Below are 6,157 nucleotides of genomic sequence, written 5' to 3'. Positions count from 1 at the left end.
TTTTGTTGAATGAAATGTTTGTTTTCTAGGTGCAAATTCTAGTTCATTCAGCTGTTTTACAAAATGTTTTCATGAAACATGATGATTTGAGTATCTCGTGTGAATGGAACAACATGAATACTGTTGTGTCATTCATAAAAAATCTACTAAGTTAGAAAATAAAGACAGTTTGGATTTTTCGGTCTTCCAATAAGCATGCGGCAAAATATATCTGTATCGCTAAACGTTTTTTTGGGTTTTTTTTTTCAAATTCATTTAGTCACCACATAAGATCGTATAATCAAAATTTACTCAACTCAAAATGTTTTCGTACCGATTTTAATTATGCATCAGCAAAGATAGCGTCTATGGTTTCCCGGCCTAGCTTGTGTATACAGTGTGTTTTAACTCAAACTGACAGAACCTAGACCCATTTGTAGCTGGATATAACAACCGTAGTGACACTAAACCTGGTATGGAGGGGAGGGGGGCTGATGGAACGAAATATTCCACAAAAGAAATTTAGTTCCAAACATCGCAGATTAGGGAAAATGTGGTGCTGTGGTCTGTGTGAAAAGGGGTTACAAAGAACTTGTAAATGAATAAGGATGATGAAATGGGATAGTGAAAAATACCATGCTTTACTCATCACTTTCACTCCTGGTGAGCACACACACACATAGACCATTTTCAATGCATTCTCTCAAACCGAGCACAACTCCGGTGCTATCATTACAGGCAATTTACTAACGAGTGAGTTGTGCCGGAATCGTGAGTGTCTAACATTCCGAGTGCGTAGGTAGTGTTGTGTGTGATTTCTCAGTGCTGCCATCTAAAATTAGATTTGTGAGTGGAGCTTAATGATATAATATTTGTAATATTTTATGCCTTTTTGCTCTCTGCGGCGAGACTATTTAAAGCGGAGATTGCCTCCCAATCACGCCAAGAAATTGGGAATCATAGAAAACCAACTTCAGCCGCCCATCACTGTGGCACTGTTGGGGTTCGAACCAAGGATCTCGTGATTCAAGTCCACGCGACTGCTGCTCAACATTCTTTTCAGCCGAACGAAACACGTCACAAAAAAGTTTATCAGTCCTGATCACTAAACAAACAAGAGGGGCATGGCCTACTGGGTTTCCATATCTAACTCCACGTGAGTTTTGACTGGTTATATCTCAAGTTTGATATCTATCTTGGTGGTGGCGGAACTTGACTACCTTGAAGGACAGTGTATCACACACTGTGACGAACATTCCTTGTGTCACGTTTGGTCTCGTAGAAACTTTTTCTCGAAGGATGAAATGTGTGATCCTTGAGAACGGTGGTAACATGGTGTTCGGTGGCCACGATGGTCCGAAAAAAAAAGTATGTGATGAATAAAGCGTGATGTTTTCTGTGCAGTTTAGCCTTTTATTTATTCAAACAATACGTTCTTTGTAATCGTTTTTACATTGTGACATTTTATCCTATCGGCAAAATTTAGAACTAGATCTTCTGCGTAATCCTTCTTCCTATGCCATCATTAGTCCCCCTACCAAATTTAGTGTCATAACAGTTTCCAGATCGAGCTACAGATGACTTCGATTTCTGTCAGTTTAATTACTAACAACCTGTAATACACTATCTACCAATAAGTATTTGGACACTTATGCAAATGATGATATCTGCGGTCCTGAGATACGTCACGCCCTCCGCCGGTATATATCGTGTAGGAAACAACATCGGCATTAGTAGCATGCAAGATGCCTCGCAGTTCGGAGCTCTCTGATTTCGAGAAAGGTATAATTATCGGGTATCATAAAAATGACCGATCCTTAAGGGACGTATCTAGCGAGCTGAAGTACCCAAAATCGACAGTGGCCTATGTGATTAAGAAGTGGAAGGTGAGCTGTGATTGTCGGAATTTGTCCCGAGTCGGCAGACCAACGAAACTGGGAGATAGAGACCGACGGGTGCTGTCCAGAGAAATTCGGAAGAACCGCACCTACCCGATGGCCCTCATCCGCGAGGAGTTTCAACAGGCATCCGGGAGTATTGTTTCAATGAATACCATCCGTAAGGAAGCACATCTGATTGGTTTTCATGGTCGTGCTGCTGCCCAGAAGCCTTTGATCACAAAGTCCAACCGCGTTGCTCGGTTAATGTGGTGCAAAGCACATCGAAATTGGACCGTAGATCAGTGGAAACGGGTTCTCTTTGGAGCGACGAATCAAGGTTCACCCTCTACCGTTCGGATGGCAGGGTCTGGGTCTGGCGTCTGCCTGGAGAACGTCTCCTGCCAATTATGGCATGGAATTATGGTCTGGGGGTGTTTCTCCTGGTATGGACTGGGACCCTTGGTCCCCATTCATGGTAAGCTCAACGCCGATGCCTACTGCACTATTTTGGATGACAATGTGCTTCCTACGTTGTTGCAGTTTTACGGGGTGGACCCCTGTTACTTCCAGGACGACAATGCCAGCTGCCATACTGCGAGGTTAACCAAGGCTTGGTATGGTGCCAATGGGGTTCATCGAATGGACTGGCCTGCCCAGAGCCCAGACCAGAACCCTATCGAGAACCTCTGGGACGAGTTGGATCGCCGAATTAAGGGGTGTACTACCCATCCAAAATCGGTGAAGGAACTGACATGTCTTCTCCAAGCCGAGTGGAAGAAAATACCACTAGCCGTCACACAAGGACTTGTAGAAAGTATGCCCCGGAGGGTTCACACTGTAATTGCCTCTCGTGGAGGCTGTACCAACTATTGATCTTGAATAAAGTTAGTTTTTCTTTTCTATCACAGGTGTCCAAATACTTATTGGTAGATAGTGTATAAGACATAAGAAACATTTGCTACAGGGGAACATGATCTTGTTGAGGACACAGGAAAAAACTTTTGAAATCGAAACTATTATATGACAATAACGGCAGTTCTTTTGTCTTTTTTTTTTACCATTCATTGCGATATTTCACGCTGCAGAAATACTCGAAAACGCTTATATCAATAGTCGGGGAAAAAAAAGTCCATTATGGATAGAGAAAAAAATCAAGGAAAAACAGCAATAGCAATATATGGAAAAAAAAAAGATATACATTCATTATTCAGTTCAGTGGAAAATATCGTTATCGCTGGGTCTACTTAATTATGCGGAACTAATTAGAACTTATTTAGGTAACAGCCTATCTGAAGTAATTAACGTTTTCTTCGGGAAAATTAAGTTTTAAGACTCTGAATAGAGCGCATACACACACACAGAAAGCCACAATAAATTACATTGTAGTAATAAGAAAGTGGGTTTCGATCTCGCCGGCATGTCATGTACAAAGAGCTCTCATGTTCAGCATCGAAGAACATTCCTTCACTTACAGACTCATTAAGAAGACTATATTTACTCCAAAGATTGGATGAAAGTATATTAAGAGGCGAAGGCTAAGCACACACACAAATTAGGGAATGGGGAAGGAAATTCTATTCATGTAATAGAATTCCATTGGGAAAGCTGCCAAAAATAGATATTCAATGGAGTTTGGAATTTCTCGAATATTCTTGAGATAACGGTATAATCCTTCGATTAGCGAGTAGAATTTTCTCAATTTTATTTCATTTGTCACGTGAAATTCGATTATGGTGAGTGTGTGTGTGTGTGTTTCTTTCGTTCATTTTTTTAATATGTAGAGGCGTTGAAAAAATACTGACCAGATATAATATGAAATACTCTCTCCGACGAAAAATTTATTATTATTATTATTATTCATGAAATTCCGATGATATTTGAAAGCAAGAACGTGGACTTCATATTGTTAGCTCCAAATCGTGAGTGTTTGGCCAGGGCGGTATAGGCTGTTTCATCTCCTTGTCTCAGTGGGCGTGGTCTAGGAGCTACAGTAGTGTGATGTCACGGCCCTGATACATTTTTTTTTTCTCGCAGACGACATCAGCTTACAAAATGTACTGTACTGAAGAGGAATATTTTAAATTCTAGTCACTTATTCTAATGATTTGATTTGATGTGAGTCATCTCTTGTTGTCGAAGGTTACCTACCGTTAGGGTCCACGAGTTTGTTCGGGGAAGAATATAGAGAATGCAAGTTCTTTTTAGCTACCGAGCCCTGGATGACCTCCAATAAATACTCATTTCTCACCCAACATACCCTATGGAAATTGGCCTTTACAGTAGTAGTAGCATTAACACGCCGCCACAGACACAACCTATCTACAGTACTATGATTACCCGCTCATTGAGACAGGGCGGAGGAAGTCATCATCTGGGTAGATGGAAACATAAACTAGACCTTTCAGTCAATTTAATGATTTACAGAAAACTTCCAGACATGCTCCTCAGAGGAATAAACTTTTCTTGTAGTTGTGAAAAAAGTCTAAATATCCACAAATGTGGAGGCCACGATGGTATCTTGCTCATGCGGTGGAGTATGGGAAGAGATGGGCATTGCTCCCGCCCCTTCCTAGCTGGGGCTGACGGATCTAGTGGGAATCAATATGCAGTCAGTACTCGGTTACCTACCGTCAGTACTCGGTTTACGAACGTCCAGGTTTGTGAACAACAAAAACTAATTTGGTTTGTGAACTTCTCTTGGTTTATGAACATGCAAGCCGGAAAAAATAGACTGAATCCGAATTGGAAACTCTAAAGGCACATTGGCGATATTTTTAGTTATTTTCTTCAAATACGACTCCTCCTATAAAGTCCGTGGATCAGCATGTCATTTCAAATATTGAGAAATCAAAGAAATTTCTCAGAGCTGTTTCAAAATAACCTCTGACATAGAATCAGCACTCACTACTGCTAAACCACACATGCATCTCACCCATATTCCTGTGCGGAACTTCTAACGAGTTGGTACATGTTGCGATGTGCGTGTACGTGTTGTGGACCTATCATGAAGTTTGTTTCAGTGGAATGATTTTTTATGTGGAGTGCTGCCATCTGCCATCGATTTAGTGTAAGAAATGAAACTGGAGAAATATTCAGGATCCCAGGAACGGAACAATACATTTACGTTGATTCCTATGGGAAAAATTATTTCGATTTGTTAAGCGAATTAACGGTTTACGTAAATTTCGCCCAGGGTATTTTGAATGCTTTGAACGTATGAGTGACCAAGTGAGTGGATGAGTGATCCTATGAGTGACCAAAAGAGTGAGTAACCCGAAGAGTGAGTGACCAAATGAGTAAGCAAGTGAATGCGTGAGTGACCGTATGAGTGACCAAGTGCGTGACCATATGACTGACCAAATGAGTGATCGTATGAGTGACCAAGTGAGTGGGTGAGCGCCCGAGTTTCGTGGTGGTAAGATGCTCGTCTACCACTGTGAAGGGTGCCGTCAGGTACCAGGTTCAAATCGGGGAAGAATAGAGAGAAGATATTTTCCTCTAACGAGCTTGAGGTCACCACCGGTAGATAGATCCTTCATTTCCACCCCAACTCGTCAATTTCAGTAAATTGCAGTACAATAATATGGACAAGTTAGCGATTGGTGAAGCAGAAGTGGGGGATGAGTGACCAGATGTGAGGGTGCTTGACAATGCGAGAGACCAAGTGAACATATAAGCGACCGAGGGGGTGAATGACCATACAGTGACCAAGTGACTGCATGAGTAACCTATTGGGGGGGGGGGGTGATGGGGCCGTATATAAGTAAGCAAGTGAGTGATCGTATGAGTGAGTGAGGCCACTCATACGGTTATTACCTTGATCTCTAATACGATAACTCATTTGTTAACTCATGCAGTCACTCACTTATATAGTCAATTTCTCACCCTTATATACCCACGCACACTCACTCGCTCATACAGTAAATCGCACACTCACTTGGTCACTTCCACTATCACTTACCCAATTAATTGGCTACTCGCACAGTCACTTAGTCACTTGGTCACTCATACGGTCAGGTCAGGAGAAATTTCCGACTGGGGAGGGCGAAATGTACCGGGAACGAAACGTTGAGGGTGAAATTTTCGGATCCCAACCTTAACACACAATATGTTTGAAGAGTCGAATAATATTCACGAATATTTTCATGCCCAGGAAACAGAGATTTTGAGGCTTTAAATAATGAAAACAAATGTATTATTACAGTGTTACTTGTCAGAATAATGAACAGTATTTAAACATTTTGAAAAATTGACAGATTTTGTTTCGAGAGAATACTTTAAGTAGCAGAAGGTTTCGA

Source organism: Pholcus phalangioides, unplaced genomic scaffold, assembly GCF_987345545.1.
Source record: "Pholcus phalangioides strain wild (caught in Gottingen) unplaced genomic scaffold, Ppha-v1.0 ptg000012l_1, whole genome shotgun sequence".
NCBI classification, from domain to species: domain Eukaryota; kingdom Metazoa; phylum Arthropoda; class Arachnida; order Araneae; family Pholcidae; genus Pholcus; species Pholcus phalangioides.
Note: the sequence above shows the minus strand (reverse complement) of the source record.